Raw genomic sequence first — 19,584 nt, 5'->3', positions numbered from 1 at the left:
TCCTGATTCTTGTGTTCTCCAGTCCCCAGCCATTAGTGCTCTGAAAAGCACAGGTAGGCACACCCTGTCCCACACACTGCAAGATTATTAGCCTGCCTCAAAATAAAGTCAGTCAAACATGTATCAGGCAGCCAGCAAGATTTGGGGTTAATGTGACTCATTAACCGCAATGTTGCCAGTAGCCATATTTTGAGAAGATGGGGTCACCTATTATTAATCTGATGTAGATGGTTCTATTACATTAGTACCCCCATGTACCTCACATTAAAAGTAAGTGGCCCCCAAGCACCTCATCAAATAATGGGCAACATTGGGTTAACCATTAATGTGAGGTTACTTACTATTAATGTGAGGCACATGCAGGTCCATATTGATAAAACAATCTGCCTCATATTAACAGCAAGTTACTCCAGCATGTACCTGATGCCATTGACCCCATCGTTATATAGTGTTATATATTTTAATATGCACCTTGTGTTTTGTTATGTGTGTGAATTAGTCAGCGCCAATCAGCACCCCCTAAGCCCCACCCCAAATTACATAAATATGGGAAATTGGAAAAGTTGCTGCTTAAGTTTTTATAATAGCAATTTGCATATACTCCAGAATGTTATGAAGAGTGATCAGATGAATTGCATAGTCCTTCTTTGCCATGAAAATTAACTTAATCTTAAAAACTTTCCACTGCATTTCATTGCTGTCATTAAAGGACCTGCTGAGATCATTTCAGTAATCGTCTTGTTAACTCAGGTGAGAATGTTGACGAGCATAAGGCTGGAGATCATTATGTCAGGCTGATTGGGTTAAAATGGCAGACTTGACCTGTTAAAAGGAGGGTGATGCTTGAAATCATTGTTCTTCCATTGTTGACAATGGTGACCTGCAAAGAAACGCGTGCAGCCATCATTGCGTTGCATAAAAATGGCTTCACAGGCAAGGGTATTGTGGCTACTAAGATTGCACCTCAATCAACAATTTATAGGATCATTAAGAACTTCAAGGAAAAAGGTTCAATTCTTGTTAAGAAGGCTTCAGGCGGTCCAAGAAAGTCCAGCAAGCGCCAGGATCTTCTCCTAAAGAGGATTCAGCTGCACGATCGGAGTGCCGCCAGTGCAGAGCTTGCTCAGGAATGGCAGCAGGCAGGTGTGAGCGCATCTGCACGCACAGTGAGGCGAACACTTTTGGAAGATGGCCTGGTGTCAAGAAGGGCAGCAAAGAAGCCACTTCTCTTCAAAAAAAACATCAGGGACAGATTGATCTTCTGCAGAAAATATGGTGAATGGACTGCTGAGGACTGGCTCAAAGTCATATTCTCCGATGAAGCCTCTTTCCGATTGTTTGGGGCATTATCAGGAAAAAGGCTTGTCCGGAGAAGAAAAGGTGAGCGCTACCATCAGTCCTGTGTCATGCCAACAGTAAAGCATCCTGAGACCATTCATGTGTGGGGTTGCTTCTCATCCAAGGGAGTGGGCTCACTCACAATTTTGCCCAAAAACACAGCCATGAATAAAGAATGGTACCAAAACACCCTCCAACAGCAACTTCTTCCAACAATCCAACAACAGTTTGGTGAAGAACATTGCATTTTCCAGCACGATGGAGCACTGTGCCATAAGGCAAAAGTGATAACTGAGTGGCTCGGGGACTAAAACGTTGACATTTTGGGTCCATGGCCTGGAAACTCCCCAGATCTAAATCCCATTGAGAACTTGTGGTCAATCCTCAAGAGGCGGGTGGACAAACAAAAGCCCACTAATTCTGACAAACTCCAAAAAGTGATTATGAAAGAATGGGTTGCTATCAGTCAGGAATTGGCCCAGAAGTTGATTGAGAGCAGTCGAATTGCAGAGGTCCTGAAAAAGAAGGGCCAACACTGCAAATACTGACTCTTTGCATAAATGTCATGTAATTGTCGATAAAAGCCTTTGAAATGTATGAATTGTGTGTAATTATATTTCACTACATCACAGAAACAACTGAAACAAAGATCTAAAAGCAGTTTAGCAGCAAACTTTGTGAAAACTAATATTTCAGTCATTCTCAAAACTTTTGGCCACGGCTGTACATACTTACACTCAGCTTTATATATTAGATATATATTCTTTTGATTCTGCACCACACTCCCAGAGTACATTTTGCTTTCCATGAGAAACAAACTACTTCAGATGGTGCAAAGCTGTAATAAAATTTTGATGAATCTCCCATTGTGTGCAAGCGCAAATCTTTTCTGCTCCTGGGCTCTGAAATACATTGCTTTTCATGACAGCATGACCACTATGAGGTTCGGCCGCATCAAAGTTTAATTACCATTTTCTCTTGCAATCTGCAGCTGATATGCATCTCCGTCTCACATCCCTGAACTTCAGCAGCACAAAATATATTGATGCTTTATGAATAAATAGCAGTGATAACACAGAAAGGAGCACCATAAAATATTAAGCTTACAGTCTTCTCTGAACATCTTGTGCCATCTTTATTTTCTAACACTGCACACACAAGATGCCATACAAACTTTTTGTAGTTTACTCTCACTGACAAGTCTGTAGTGGTAGCCTATACGTTTTATCAATACAGAAATGCAAAGTGTTGTGCAAGAGGAATGTCTCCAGTGGAATAGTCAGGCAGCTGGTTAAAAATGCATCCTAGAAGTAATATGATAAAACAAACAAACTAGAAAAACAAACCACAGAAATCATTAATTATTGTAATATATAGTGCACCAGACAGCAGAGTACTATGCTGGGGACACAATACATTCAGAATCATTTACCACAAATATAATACACAACAAATAAAGAAAGGAAAACACAAAAAAGAGGTCATCACAGCTATGACAAATCTGTTCTTGAATAGATCTCAACAAATCCTGAAAGTCTGCACTGCGTTTGGGTATGTTCACACTGTGGTTTCTACGATGGGTTTTCATTTTGAATGGTGCAGACTCATTGTCCCGCTTTGCGATGAGTCCACGCCATGACTGCTCTAAGAATGGACCTGTACATTCTTGGCAAAGTACTGAATCCGCGCTGAAACCTGCTCCTAAAACCCTACATCTGAACATACCCTTAGGTTGCCTACAAAGGTGCAGATTTTTATACGGATTTCTGTGGAGATTTCATCTACATCAACACATTCTGCTTTAGAAAAGCTGCAACTAATCATTATTTAGGGTTCAGTTACACAGCGACATGTGTCTCACAAAAGCAAGAGAAAGAAGACCTCATGACACCAAAATATGTGTAACTTGCTGTGGCCCAATTATTATAGAACTGTGGTTTGACTACGAGTCGCATAGTAAAAGTCACACATGACTACATGGATTTTTTTGCAACTGTCGAGTCATAGCCGTGGCATCTTGTGTGTCACATTGTGACACTATTGACAATCATTATATCAAATGTTGCTTGACTTTCATGTCGCATGACAAATGTAGCTGACCCCTTACTCAGCAGAATATTATTCCACAGTGGAACAAAGGACATGCTTACGACTTTATGGCGCTGGGTCCCCTGCACACTGTCGAGGTGTCACCACATGGTGCTGCTCCCTGGTGGATGGTATAGCATGGTGCACCCCAATTGGAATTAAGTCCAGAGTTTGCAGTAATACAAAGTGCAGCTGCACTCTTTTGGAGAGACTCAATTGCAAAACAATAGAGGCAATGCACTGAGCTAGTTTCTCCAGTCTTCCCTCTGATAGAAGTTTCCATGCTTAGGAAAGACCTGAGCTAAATGTACCTCTCATTCTTAGAAGGCTGGCCAAAGGGATGGTGGCCCAGGGTCTGTGGCTCAGTTGTCCTGCTGGACCCCGGTCAAAGGACTGGTGACCAAGGGTTTGTGGCAGAGTTTCCCCATCTCAGATGATCAGATTATCATATTCAGATTCATGGTCCATCCTCAGGACAGATAGGACTGGAAAACCCTTTAATAATAGTAGCCTAAAAACAGGAGCTTTTTGCTACCGTCACTTTTTAACAATGACACAAGCCATCAGATAACTTATTTCCTATTCAAATTCTCAACCTCCACACACTAGTCTAGTCTAGGGGCTGTCTGACACATCCAGGAGCAGGGCTGGCGTCAGCACCCGGTATACCCGGGCAGGTGTCGGGCCCACTGTTCTTTAGGGGGCCCACTCCGGCAGTCGTGATCTCTTTAAATATCACCCTGTCCCTGCCTAGTATCGATGAACACGGAGCGTGCTGCTCTCAGTGCACTCCATGTTCCCTCAGCAGCACAGGGGAGAAGGAAGCAGTCCCTCTCCCCTCACTGTGCTGTTGCCGCCACCGCCAATGAGGAGAGAGTGGCTGGAGGAGGGGAGGGGCTGTGGCCACTGTGCCACCAATAATAATTAACCTTTAATACAGATAAAGGAGGCGGCAGTTGACCCCTTAGGTGCCACACCTGCGGGATTAACTGTCGCTGATTGCAGCTCCCTGTCAGAGGTCGGGTGCCGGCTATGTGATTCTGCTGCACCCGCCTCCTGTATCTGTATTAAAGGTTAATTATCATTGGTGACGCAGTGCACCCCTCCCCTACCCCAGTATTAAAAACATTAGTGGCGCAGTGCGCCCTCGTGCCCCCCCCCCCAGTATTAAAGTCATTGGTGGTGAAGTGCACCCCCCAGTATTAAAATCATTGGTGGCAGTGGCCATAGGGTTCCCTCCCCCCTCCTCATTGGTGGCAGCTTCTGATCGGAGCCCCAGCAGTGTAATCCTGGGGCTCCAATCGGTTACCATGGCAGCCAGGACGCTACTGAAGCCCTGGCTGCCATGGTAATCTCCCTGCTGCTGTCTGTACAAGGCACAAGGCAGCAGGTACAGTGTGGGATCCTATTCACCCTAATAGAGCCGAATATTAGGGTGAATAGGACAAGGAATTAAAAGATCCCAGGTTCTAGCCCCTAAGGAGGGAAATAGATATTAAATAAAAAGTAAAAAAAAATATTAAGTATAAATCACCCCCTTTACTAATTTTACATATAAAATATAAAAAAAATGGTATAGAGTATCGCAATACTTTTTTATGGTTAAGAAATCGAATCAAAATGTTGCTATCGTGACAACCCTGGTCTGCTGCAGCCTGCCCTACTGTGCTCCAAATTAAAATATCATCATATTGATATTTATTGGGCATTGGGGGCACAGGGGCAGGCAGCAGCATAGTGCTATCAGCGTTCATATAGAAATTTATTTTCATATTTAATGTCTGTTTCTTTTTAGAGGGTGTACAGTAAAACCGGAATACTGATCAGACCTGAGGGATTAAAAAGTAGGGATATAAGGATTGATTCACATAGATCCGCTCTGTAGCGTGTTCTGTCTATTGTATTTGGCAACATTTATAGCACATGCAGCTTCATTGCCATGTCTGTTCTGCAAAATGCCACAAGGGGCCCACTGAGGCTTTATCACCCAAGGGCCCACATGAACCTGGAGCCGCCCTGTCCAGGAGGAAACAAACATGAATCAGATTTTGATTTTTTTTCTTCTTTTTTTTCATGTTGTTATTTCCAGAGATAAGTATTGAAGTGTTAATTGGCAATTATCTCATGTATATGATGAGTTTTTGTTATCACACCCTGCTGAACCCAATAATGTTTGAACAAAAGCTTATAGAAAAGCAGAAGAAATGCTAGCTACAGTACATTACAATGCCACTATATGTGTTCAATTAGTATATGCCGACAGGAGAATACAATTACAGTATTTAGTTATGTAAAGGTTTATTTATAACCATTACTTATATGGTGCAAACATATTCCATAGCACTATAGAGGGGTTGCTACCAGGGGCATTGCTAGGGTCTGAAAACATCCAGTGCACAAGCCCACTGTGTTGAAATTGCACATTAAAGGCATGCTTAAAGGGGTGTTATGGTTTACTCAAATGAAGTGCAGTACTGCAGACTGCAGTCATTATATAATACAACATTCGGTAACTTTCCAATATCTGTTACGTTTAATTTCCTTACCACTGAAGAAATCTTTGCTTGGGCCCTTTAATATTGATGGGAGTGGACCCTGGGCAACCCCACAGATCATCCCGCTACCCCCCTTGTACTTGTTCCGCTGATCTGCTACTTGCCGGCTGCGCGGGCATGAGTTTAGTCACTTCGGTGCGCAATCCCATCCTGCGGCGCGTGATCCAACGAGACCCATGACCTCCCATGGCTGGTCTCGTGGGACTATGCGCCGCAGGATGGGATTGCGCACCGAAGTGACTGAACTTATGCCCACGCAGCCCGCAAGTAGCGGCTCAGTAAAACATGGACAAGGGTGGTGGGGGGATGGAAGAAAGATCCAGCACCTTGTTTTTCTTGCTTGACATTTATTCCACAAACCAAATGTACAGCAGTGATAGAAACCTCCAAAAATAAGCGCCAGTAAGGTCTTACTGGGGCTTATTTTTGGAGGTTTCTATCACCGCTGTACATTTAGTTTGTGGAATAAACGTCAAGCAAGAAAAACAAGGTGCTGGATCTTTCTTCCTTTCCGTTCAAGTTTATATGCTTGGGTCTCACCCCATCCGTGCACTCTTAAAACTGTTGATGCAGGTGAGCTGGACTTTTACTATTATTTGGTGGGGGGATGATCTGTGGTGGGTTGCCCAGGTCCAATAAATATTAAAGGGCCCTGGAATAGCCAAATAAAATTAAAAAAATGCTACCAGGACAGCATAACATTCGGGGCACTGAACAAAACATCCGGGGCTCAAGCCCCAATTGTTTTGACCTAACGACACCCCTGGCTTCTACCATTACATTAGTAATCAATTAGTACTAGGGATGAGCGAATTGACTTCGGATAAAACATCCGAAGTCGATTTGCATGAAACTTCATTCTAATACTGTACGGAGCAGGAGCGCTGTTCAGTATTTTAGAATGTATTGGCTCCGATGAGCCGAAGTTATTGCTTTGCAAAGTCTCGCGGGACTTTGCGCAATAACTTCATAAATGAATTTGTATGTAGAAAAACATTTCCTAAACTCAGGTTCGGTTCTAAGGTACTCATCCCTAATTAGTACCATCCAGATTTCCTATTTCAGATGTCTACTAGGGCACTGTCATAGGAAGACAATGAACCCACTGATATTTTTTGGATCGGGGAATGTGTTCAAAGGTTCAAATACAAGATTTGCATTTTTCTGACCAGAAGACTTACACAAAGGTCATATTAAATCCACCCACAAACTCCATGCAGCTGTTGTCCTTGATTGGATTTGACCTAGGACAATATCTGCATGGATTTGTGGATTATGTTTGTTGCAGCAGCTTCAGAGCTGCTTTAATTTTGGAAATATTGGAATATTAATCTTAACCTTTTTACTTCTCCACCTTAAGAGTACTGGACCCTATTCTTTTCAGTACATTCATGAATGATCTTGAAGAGGTGTTGCACAGTAAAATGTAAATTTCTGCTGACAATACTAAATTGTGTAAAGTAATTAACACTGAAGAGGACAATATACTACTACAGAGCGATCTGGATAGATTTGAGGCTTGGGCAGAGAAGTGGCAGATGAGGTTTAACACTGACAAATGTAAGGTTATGCACATGGGAAATAATAAGTCACCCGTACATACTAAATGGTAAAACACTGGGTAACATGGAAAAGGACTTAGGAATTTTAGTTGACACTAAACTTAACGGTAGAAACCAGTGTCAGGCAGCTGCTACCAAGTCCTATAAGATTATGAGTTGCAGCATAAAGGCATAGATGAGAACATAGTCCTACCAAATCACTAGTCAGACCACACATGGAGTACTGTGTACAGTTTTAGGCTTATGCAAACAAAACAGACATAGCAGAGTTGGAGAGGGTTCAGAGGAGGGCAACTAAAGTAATAACTGGAATGGCTGGATTACAGTACCCAGAAAGATTGTCAAAATTAGGGTTATTCACTTTAGAAAAAAGACGACTAAGGGGAGATCTAATAACTATGTATAAATATATCAGAGGTCAGTACCAGGGACGTTGATGTTTTGTCCCAGGCCCTGAATGTCCTGGATGCCAGCTAGATACAACTGTATTGCTCTCCTCGGGATGGCAATACAATTGAATCTAATGCACTGGAAGATCTGAAGGCCCTGTGGTGACATCACAGGTCATCTGACCAGTAAAACAGGCAGTGGTTGAGAAGGACCTGCAATGATCACCATCATGTGACCAGTGCAGGAGAGGACAGTAGTGAAGAGGAGAAGACCTGGTAGAAGAAACTGTGGTGATGTCTGCTACATGAGGAGAGGTAAGTAAAGGGAGAGGCAGAGCAATGCTGGGAGTTGTGGTTAACTGGGACTGTATGTTAGGGCTTAAGGGAGGGATGTTATTTACACGGGACTGTGTGTTAGATGTGTCTGGTGAGGGAGTCATGGGGAGTTGTGACTGGGGAGGAGGTGATTTTTTTTAATACGGGACTGTATTTTGGAGAGGACTGTAGATAGAGAGGGATGTTATTTACATGGGACTGTATATTGGAGGGGGCTGCAGAGATGGTGTGATGTTATTTACATGGGACTCTATGGTGAAGGGAGGGAAATAGTGCTATTTACATGGGACTGTATGTTGGAGGGTCTGAAGGGAGGGGAGTGATGTTATTTATGTAGGACTGTATTTTGGCTGAGGCAGGAGAGATGGTGTGATGTTATTTACATGGGATTGTATGGTGGAGGGAGAAATATAACTACAGGGGGCACTGCAAATCCAGGGGACATTATAGGCATTCTTATTACTGCTGGGGGCTCTATAGGAGGGACATATACAGTTGCAAGAAAAAGCATGTGAACCCTTTGGAATGATATGGATTTCTGCACAAATTGGTCATAAAATGTGATCTGATCTTCATCTAAGTCACAAAAATAGACAATCACAGTCTGCTTAAACTAATAACACACAAATAATTAAATGTTGCCATGTTTTTATTGAACACACCAGGTAAACATTCACAGCGCAGGTGGGAAAAGTATGTAAACCCTTGGATTTAATAACTGGTTGAACCTCTTTTGGCAGCAAAAACTTCAACCAAACGTTTCCTGTAGTTGCAGATCAGACGTGCACAACGGTCAGGAGTAATTCTTGACCATTCCTCTTTACAGAACTGTTTCAGTTCAGCAATATTCTTGGGATGTCTGGTGTGAATCGCTTTCTTGAGGTCATGCCACAGCATCTCAATTGGGTTGAGGACTGGACTCTGACTGGGCCACTCCAGAAGGCGTATTTTCTTCTGTTTAAGCCATTCTGTTGTTGATTTACTTCTATGCTTTGGGTCATTGTCCTGTCGCAACACCCATCTTCTGTTGAGCTTCAGCTGGTGGACAGATGGCCTTAAGTTCTCCTGCAAAATGTCTTGATAAACTTGGGAATTCATTTTTCCTTCGATGATAGAAATCCGTTCAGGCCCTGACGCAGCAAAGCAGCCCCAAACCATGATGCCCCCACCACCATACTTCACAGTTGGGATGAGGTTTTGATGTTGGTGTGCTGTGCCTCTTTTTCTCCACACATAGTGTTGTGTGTTTCTTCCAAAAAACTCAACTTTGGTTTCATCTGTCCACAGAATATTTTGCCAGTACTGCTGTGGAACATCCAGGTGCTCTTGTGCAAACTGTAAATATGCAGCAATGTTTTTTTTGGACAGCAGTGGCTTCCTCTGTGGTATCCTCCCATGAAATCCATTCTTGTTTAGTGTTTTACGTATCGTAGATTCATTAACAGGGATGTTAGCATATGCCAGAGACTTTTGTAAGTCTTTAGCTGACACTCTAGGATTCTTCTTCACCTTATTGAGCAGTCTGCACTGTGCTCTTGCAGTCATCTTTACCGGACGGCCACTCCTAGGGAAAGTAGCAGCAGTGCTGAACTTTCTCCATTTATAGACAATTTGTCTTACCGTGGACTGATGAACAGCAAGGCTTTTTGAGATACTTTTATAACCCTTTCCAGCTTTATAGAAGTCAACAATTCTTAATCGTAGGTCTTCTGAGAGCTCTTTTGTGCTAGGCATCATTCACATCAAGCAATGCTTCTTGTGAAAAGCAAACCCAGAACTGGTGTGTTTTTTTATAGGGCAGGACAGCTGTAACCAACACCTTCAATTCATTTCATTGATTGTGAATTCCAGTTGGCTGACACCTCACTCCAATTAGCTCTTGGAGATGTCATTATTCTACGGGTTCACATACTTTTTCCATCTGCACTGTGAATGTTTACACATGGTAACATTTAATTATTTGTGTGTTATTAGTTTAAGCAGACTGTGATTGTCTATTTTGTGACTTAGATGAAGATCAGATCACATTTTATGACCAATTTGTGCAGAAATCCATATCATTCCAAAGGGTTCACATACTTTTTCTTGCAACTGTATATATATATATATATATCTCATAAACCATATGTTTCACCTTCCATATCATGCCATACCCAAAATTTACTTATGTGTCAAAGAAACTGTCTAAGTTGCACTATTTGGCATTACTAGTTTTCCCCACCACTAAGGTTTCCCTAGTTTTTTGCTACTTCTCAAAAAGGGAGCAGGCTTAGTGGCAAAGTGACATGGCCTAATGTGTGCCGTTTTGTGGCAAAATTGTGCCACAATTCCGGTGTAAAAGTCTGCCATTTTATCATCCAGCCTAAGCCTGGTGTAGGTCTAGAAAGGTCTAGAAAGACTGTCTAAGTGTATACCATCTACAGGCTTAGCAAAGCGTATGACGCTATTATACCCCATATACTATGTCACAACAGAATATTGGCAAATAGTTCACTTTTTAGTGATTTATGTGATTTGTATTGCTTTTGTGAATCAAAAGGAGATCAGGAGCATTTTAGTATGCTTCGCTGTATAGTCAGCAAGTCAAGATACATTTACATAATTCATCTAATAGAACAAAGGTTATTTCTTTACATAATAGTGACCACAATGAAAATCTCAATTTCCAAATTGCAAAGCTCAGAAAAAATTGTGATTATGTCAAATAATGAGTATATAAATGTTCCTTTTGTACAGTGAATAAAGCCCTAATTGACAGAAAGATTATGCTGGAAGAAGAAATTTTGTTCCAGTCCCCAAGTGCTATATAGTTGATTAGTTCTATGAAGTGTCGTTTGAAACATGTCACGACCTGTGGCATGTTCAGATCTCTGCTCAATTATTCACAAAGATAGACACTCTCAAATTTCCATCCTCTGATGGTTCCAACATGATCTCCACACTCTTCTGTACACTTTTAATATTCATAGCAAGGTGACGATTAAAGATGAGCGAATTATTGAAAAGTTTGATTCGACTGATTCAAGCATTTTTTAGTAAGTAGCGAGTTCATCGACAGGGAGCTGCGATAGCCCTGCTCCACATCATTGTACCCCTCAGATGCCGTGTAAAATTGCAGTGTAAAATTAACATACATCAAATCAAACTTACCTCCTCCATTTCCTCACGACGGGCCGGCCGCCACAATCTTGCTTGAATAGCTAGCACGAAATCTCGCGGAGGCGGTAAGTTAGAATTTTTTTGTTTTTTTACATAATTTCAGGTTAAATCGATTCGCTACCATGAAACACAAGGAAATTCGGCTTAGAGGCAAATCGAATTTATCCTGAAATTCGGATCGAATTCCACCTCCTGGAATTTGATTCGCTCATCTCTAGAGACAATATTTTTATACTGTTATTATCATTCTGAGGTCTTTACACAGCAAACAATGTAGTCCACTATTCATGGCTGCCCCAAAGTTGTGTTCACATCCACACAAAACATAATTTAAGTCACTATTTTTAGCATGATAAAATTTATTTTTGTCAGCCTAGAATAAATTATTAGGGGTACAGATAGGGCAATCTGTCACAAAGACCGAAATCATTGAACGGTGTGTTGTCTTCCTGGCGCTCGAGTTTGACACATCGTGGATCAGGTTGACAGATTACTGGGAGGGGCTGGAGAAGATCCAGCAGTCATGGTCCATATCGGAAACAATGACAAAGTTAGAGGTAGGTGGAGAGTCCTTAAAAATTATTTTAGGGATTTAGGTCACAAGCGTAGGGCAAGGACCTCAAAGGTAGTGTTTTCCAAAATACTACCTGTACCACGAGCCACACAAGAAAGGCAGTGGGAAATTATGGTGGTTAACAAGTGGCTCAAGAACTGGTAGGAGGGGTTTGGGTTCCTGGAGAACTGGGCTGACTTCTCTGTTGGCTACAGGCTCTATCGTAGGGATGAGCTGCACCTCAATGGGGAAGGGCCAGCTGTGTTGGGGGAGAAGATGGCTAGAAGGTTGGAGGAGTGTTTAAACTAGGGACTGGGGGAGGGTAATTACATTATAGGAATGGAAGATGCAGTGCAGATAGAGACCGGGGCAAGGTAATGGCACTGGGGGAGGAATGGAAGGAATGGAAGGAGGGACTAGAACAGTTCAGAAGGAAAGATGTAGGGTAAAAAATATACATAAACCTCTCAAATGTATGTATACTAATGCCAGAAGCCTGACTAATAAAACTGGTGAACTGGAATTAGTGATGTGTGAGGAGGACTATGACATAGTGGGAATAACTGAGACATGGCTGGATGATAGCTATGACTGGGCAGTTAATGTACAGGGTTACAGTCTGTAAAAGAAAGGATCTAAAAAAACGGAGAGGGGGGTAAGCCTTTATGTAAAGTACTGTCTAAAGCCTACAGTCTCAGAAGATATAATTGAGGGACATGAACATGTGGAGTCACTGTGGGTAGAAATACATGGAGGCAAAAACAATAATAAATTACTAATAGGAGTTTATTATAAACCACCTAATATACCAGAGTGCACAGAAAATCTGCTACTAAACTAAATAGATGAGGTGGCAGATCATAATGAGGTCGTTATTATGGGGGACTTCAACTACCCAGATATAGACAATTCACAGTAATGTTAGATACATATTTGGGTAGGTATATAAACTGAAAAATCACTGAAATATTAAACCGACTTTAAAACGTAACTTTTATATAACGATATTAGCTAAAATAAGTCCCACAAAAACAAATGTTATTTTAGATAGCTGCAGATGAGTCTAGCGGAGTGTAAATAGGGTATGCAGTACTTCGGACAAATATATAACACACACTAGGTCGTATATGACCACTCACGATTCAGGTGTATGGTGTTCGCTGATAGACGTTCAGGGGTTCCCAGATTCCCGGTCATCTGATCTCTTGTTTATACTGTAGATATAGTCCTTCAGGCTGCAGGTGTTCCAGGGTTCAGAAGAAAGGGATGTATTAGGGCAAAAAAATTATGGGAGATCTAGCCCTATAAGAATAACTATCCCTACCTGAAAGTGGAGATGACCCCCGCCTAAATGCAGAAGTATCACTCCCTAATGGAGTGATACTTCGTGGGGTCACTCCATTAGGGAGTGATACTTCTGCATTTAGGCGGGGGTCATCTCCACTTTCAGGTAGGGATAGTTATTCTTATAGGGCTAGATCTCCCATAATTTTTTTGCCCTAATACATCCCTTTCTTCTGAACCCTGGAACACCTGCAGCCTGAAGGACTATATCTACAGTATGAACAAGAGATCAGATGACCGGGAATCTGGGAACCCCTGAACGTCTATCAGCGAACACCATACACCTGAATCGTGAGTGGTCATATACGACCTAGTGTGTGTTATATATTTGTCCGAAGTACTGCATACCCTATTTACACTCCGCTAGACTCATCTGCAGCTATCTAAAATAACATTTGTTTTTGTGGGACTTATTTTAGCTAATATCGTTATATAAAAGTTACGTTTTAAAGTAGGTTTAATATTTCAGTGATTTTTTACCCAGATATAGACTGGGAAACTGAAACTTGTATATCTCATAAAGGAAACAGGTTCTTGGCTATAACCAAAGACTATTACCTTTCCCAACTGGTTCAGGACCCGACTAGAGGGACAGCAATACTGGACTTAGTATTAACCAATAGACCTAACAGAACAACAGATGTGCAGGTTGGGGGACACCTGAGAAATAGTGACCATAAAGTAATAACCTTCCAGTTGTCATTTAAAAGAGTGTTTCTTCAGGGAGGAACAAAAATACCAAATTTAGAAAAATCTGAATTTAGCCAACTAAGAGAGGCCATAGGCCTAACTAACTGGGACAAAGTCGACAAAAATAGAAATATAGCCACAAAATGGGATATGTTTAAAAGCATCCTAATATCTAATTGTGAGAGGTACATACCTCATGGGAATAAAAGGTTAAGGAACAAGAAAAAAAACTATGTGGATAAATAGAACTGTAAAGAAAGCAATAAATGACAAAAAAAACAGAAGGGTAGCGAGGAAGCTAAGGAAAAAAATTGAATATGTAAAAAACTAAGAAAGATGTCAGAACTATTGGGTATGAATAAAGTCCATAAGTATAAGGCCTATATAAGATGTATGGACATGAGCCTAAGGGACAACCATTTTGTCTTATTTTAAAAGTGCAGGGTGAGTTCAGGGTTTTAACTCTGAACTAATAACATAAGGTTTACGATATGTACCAAAGTGTTTACCCAAGTCTGTTTTTGTGAGAAGGAGATGTCCCAAGGTCTAATGAAAAGTAATTGCATAGATAAGACAATGTATTAGACATGTGCTGAGTTTTGATAATTTTCAGTGAATAGAAAGACTCTAATCTTTCTTTGTGGTTTTTATACACTACGTGCAGAATTATTAGGCAAATGAGTATTTTGACCACATCATCCTCTTTATGCATGTTGTCTTACTCCAAGCTGTATAGGCTCGAAAGCCTACTACCAATTAAGCATATTAGGTGATGTGCATCTCTGTAATGAGAAGGGGTGTGGTCTAATGACATCAACACCCTATATCAGGTGTGCATAATTATTAGGCAACTTCCTTTCCTTTGGCAAAATGGGTCAAAAGAAGGACTTGACAGGCTCAGAAAAGTCAAAAATAGTGAGATATCTTGCAGAGGGATGCAGCACTCTTAAAATTGCAAAGCTTCTGAAGCGTGATCATCGAACAATCAAGCGTTTCATTCAAAATAGTCAACAGGGTCGCAAGAAGCGTGTGGAAAAACCAAGGCGCAAAATAACTGCCCATGAACTGAGAAAAATCAAGCGTGCAGCTGCCAAGATGCCACTTGCCACCAGTTTGGCCATATTTCAGAGCTGCAACATCACTGGAGTGCCTAAAAGCACAAGGTGTGCAATACTCAGAGACATGGCCAAGGTAAGAAAGGCTGAAAGACGACCACCACTGAATAAGACACACAAGCTAAAAAGTCAATACTGGGCCAAGAAATATCTCAAGACTGATTTTTCTAAGGTTTTATGGACTGATGAAATGAGAGTGAGTCTTGATGGGCCAGATGGCTGGATTGGTAAAGGGCAGAGAGCTCCAGTCCGACTCAGACGCCAGCAAGGTGGAGGTGGAGTACTGGTTTGGGCTGGTATCATCAAAGATGAGCTTGTGGGGCCTTTTTGGGTTGAGGATGGAGTCAAGCTCAACTCCCAGTCCTACTGCCAGTTTCTGGAAGACACCTTCTTCAAGCAGTGGTACAGGAAGAAGTCTGCAAGGTAAGAAAAACATGATTTTCATGCAGGACAATGCTCCATCACACGCGTCCAAGTACTCCACAACGTGGCTGGCAAGAAAGGGTATAAAAGAAGAAAATCTAATGACATGGCCTCCTTGTTCACCTGATCTGAACCCCATTGAGAACCTGTGGTCCATCATCAAATGTGAGATTTACAAGGAGGGAAAACAGTACACCTCTCTGAACAGTGTCTGGAAGGCTGTGGTTGCTGCTGCACGCAATGTTGATGGTGAACAGATCAAAACACTGACAGAATCCATGGATGGCAGGCTTTTGAGTGTCCTTGCAAAGAAAGGTGGCTATATTGGTCACTGATTTGTTTTTGTTTTGTTTTTGAATGTCAGAAATGTATATTTGTGAATGTTGAGATGTTATATTGGTTTCACTGGTAAAAAGAAATAATTGAAATGGGTATATATTTGTTTTTTGTTAAGTTGCCTAATAATTATGTACAGTAATAGTCACCTGCACACACAGATATCCCCCTAAAATAGCTAAAACTAAAAACAAACTAAAAACTACTTCCAAAAATATTCAGCTTTGATATTAATGAGTTTTTTGGGTTCATTGAGAACATGGTTGTTGTTCAATAATAAAATTAATCCTCAAAAATACAACTTGCCTAATAATTCTGCACTCCCTGTATTAATCAATGTATGAGTAGATTGATTTTATATTATCAATTTTAATATGTGTGCTGAATATATAGTATATATAAGAGTATGGTCCTTATAGCTATATTCAGTTTTAAGATTAGAAACGAGGTACAAATTCCTCTGTCATTTTTAGAATCTCTCTCAGTGTAACACATAAGTTAATTATTTCTTTCCTTGAGGTTTTCTTGAATGGAGAAATGTGGACACAGGTGATCATAAACAAACCCTGTCTTTTCCCCAAAACAATGACTTAAGAATGGTCATGTGTATATTGATTTAATTAGGTCTGGTCAAAAGATTTAAGGATTATTTTAGTCAAACACCTTGTTTGACTAAATACAAAAGTCATTGTCTATTCAAGATCTCCTCAAGGTTTTGTCTGAAACCTTAGATAAAATGTATTGCTAGTGTATAAATAAAAGAAAGAAGTGAGTGCTTCGACTTTTGTATGGAGTACTAGTGCCTAGTGTTAGGGTAACATAAAGATCTAGGGAGGTTCTATTGATTATAAAGTGAGGTCACTAGTTTATGATAAAACTTGGCCAAGCCCTTTCTAAGATAGGATAAAAAGATGGTATGGGCTGACAGAAGGGATCAATCTCTAGAGCTCTCTAGATCTCTCTCTTACCATCTTCAGAAAGACCATCCTGAAGGGACGATCATCAAGGGAAAAGACCAGATCCAGCCCTGACCACCTTTTCAGTCATTGGAGGCAGCCATCTTAGAACCATTGAAACTGATTTCTGCTAGCTGACATTTTGGTATAGAATAACCTTACCTATATTTTATAGGAGAATTAATTAATATAATACATATCTATATATATTTAATTAACCATACATTGTGTATAGTATCTGTTTTGGAATAAGATTGGGGTGTACCTGCAGTATCATTCTGAAAATTAATCCAATACAGGGAGATTGATAATATACTGGTGAAAATACGGTATTATCTCCAAGGAATTGAATTCAGTTCTAGACCAGTATGGTTGATATATATATATATATATATATATATATATGTATAGATAAAAGATAAACCAGATTTGGGTTTAATCGGACATTTGTCGGCTGAGAGAAATCAAGTATTAAATTGATTTTAAATATAATTGAGGGGTATCATTATAAGAAGGCATAATTGTGTATATATATATTCTCAATTATTTTTGACTTTCTCACTATTTTGCATATCATTGATTGAATTTTATTATCACTAATAATAAGGCTGTTAACAGCCTGCATTTGTGGGAGGGGCGTCTGGCTATTTATCCCCCTACCTGCCGCTCAGCCAGGCGCCCGAGCCTCACGCATCTCCTGCGTATCGCGCTTCCTCATTTCGTCCGTCCAAGTGGCTTCCGGTCTTCTGCGCCTGCGCCACCGAATTCTGGATCGTCGATCGTCTGGCTCCCAGAAAGTAATCAGGGCTCGGCTAGCTTCGGTCTAGCTCAGCTCCTCTCCCAGCCGGTTTCCAGCTCCCGGGGCTGGTTTTAGACGCCGCTCTCCCCCAGCACGGATCCCCCTCGCTGGTTCAGGTGACGGGGGCGGGGGGGGGGGAGCGGCGTCACAGTACTATGTTTTGCCTCTCCGCTCTGAGATGTGTGGGCTGCTCAGGCAGGCTGACGTGATAGTCATACGGTGACACTCCAGCAAGTTTTATATTATATTAAGGCTCAGACCGCTCTTTTAGGCGAAAGTAGCATTACACTCTGGAAAAGGAGTTCATTTGATGGTATTCCAGCGGATGAATGCACGCAGTGCGATGCTGCGCTATCAATAATTGTGGCAGCATCAGTGCAGCACATATAGCAAGGGTCAATTGGGGTTGTTAGGCGTTTAGTCAGGTTCGGATCCGGTGTGCATATGACCTGTTGGTGCACGCTTGATTGCCGCTCCCCCCCAGCATGTTGCGCTCGCACGTGTGCGGGCGGCAGGGTTGGGGGAGCGGCGTTCTAGTCAGGGAACTGCCGGTCACATGCCGGCTCAGCATGAGAGCCTATTGTGTTAAAAATGGTGTCAGAGGTTGTTTTCACATATAACCATGCTATCTTGCATATCTATTAATTCTGGTTTTGGGATGCAGGTTGCCCTCCCGCTTTCAGGGGGGGGCGCAGTTTTGGGTCCCCTGCCAAATTATTTGGGGCTCTGTACGTTTAATTTTTAGTTTATCTGCCTTGCATCACAATACCAGAATTAGCGATTTACGTGTTTTCACTTCACGGTCTCAGAAAACACAGGTTTTTCGTTTTCCGGTTCAAATCTGCTTCTGTCTCCTGGTCTTTACGTATGGCCGGGGTCCCCTGGCCCTCCCGGGATCTCAGTGCCTCCCAGATCGCCCAGGTTGTCAGTGTTTCCTGGATCGCCCAGGTTGTCAATGTTCCTGGATCGCCCCGGTTGTCAGCGTCCCTGGATCGCCCAGGTTGTCAGTGTCCTTGGATCGCTCAGGTTTTCAGTGTCCCTGGATCGCCCTGGTTGTCAGGGTCCCTGGATCGCCCAGGTTGTCAGGGTCCCTGGATCGCTCGGGTTGTCGGTGTCCCTGGATCGACCGGGTTGTCAGTGTCCCTGGATCGCCCAGGTTGTCAGTGTCCCTGGATCGCCTAGGTTGTCAGTGTCCCTGGATCGCCCAGGTTGTCAGTGTCCCTGGATCGCCCAGGTTGTCAGTGTCCCTGGATCGCCCAGGTTGTCAGTGTCCCTGGATCGCCCAGGTTGTCAGTGTCCCTGGATCGCCCAGGTTGTCAACGTCCCTGGATCGCCCAGGTTGTCAGTGTCCCTGGTTCGCCCAGGTTGTCAGTGTCCCTGGTTCACCCAGGTTGTCAGTGTCCCTGGATCGCCCAGGTTGTCAGTGTCCCTGGATCGCCCAGGTTGTCAGTGTCCCTGGATCGCCCAGGTTGTCAGTGTCCCTGGATCGCCCAGGTTGTCAGTGTCCCTGGATCGCCCAGGTTGTCAGTGTCCCTGGATCGCCTGGATCGCCCAGGTTGTCAGGGTCCCTGGATCGCCCAGGTGGTCAGCGTCCCTGGATCGCCCAGGTGGTCAGCGTCCCTGGATCGCCCAGGTGGTCAGCGTCCCTGGATCGCCCAGGTGGTCAGCGTCCCTGGATCGCCCAGGTGGTCAGCGTCCCTGGACCGCCCAGGTGGTCAGCGTCCCTGGACCGCCCAGGTGGTCAGCGTCCCTGGACAGCCCAGGTGGTCAGCGTCCCTGGATCAGCCCAGGTGGTCAGCGTCCCTGGATCGCCCAGGTTGTCAGCGTTCCCGGATCGCTCAGGTTGTCAGCGTTTCCGGATCGCTCAGGTTGTCAGCGTTTCCGGATCGCTCAGGTTGTCAGCGTTCCCGGATCGCTCAGGTTGTCAGCGTTCCCGGATCG

The sequence above is a fragment of the Bufo gargarizans genome, chromosome 4 (genome assembly GCF_014858855.1).
Source record: "Bufo gargarizans isolate SCDJY-AF-19 chromosome 4, ASM1485885v1, whole genome shotgun sequence".
Taxonomy (NCBI): Eukaryota; Metazoa; Chordata; class Amphibia; order Anura; family Bufonidae; genus Bufo; species Bufo gargarizans.
This window is presented reverse-complemented; position numbering follows the sequence as displayed.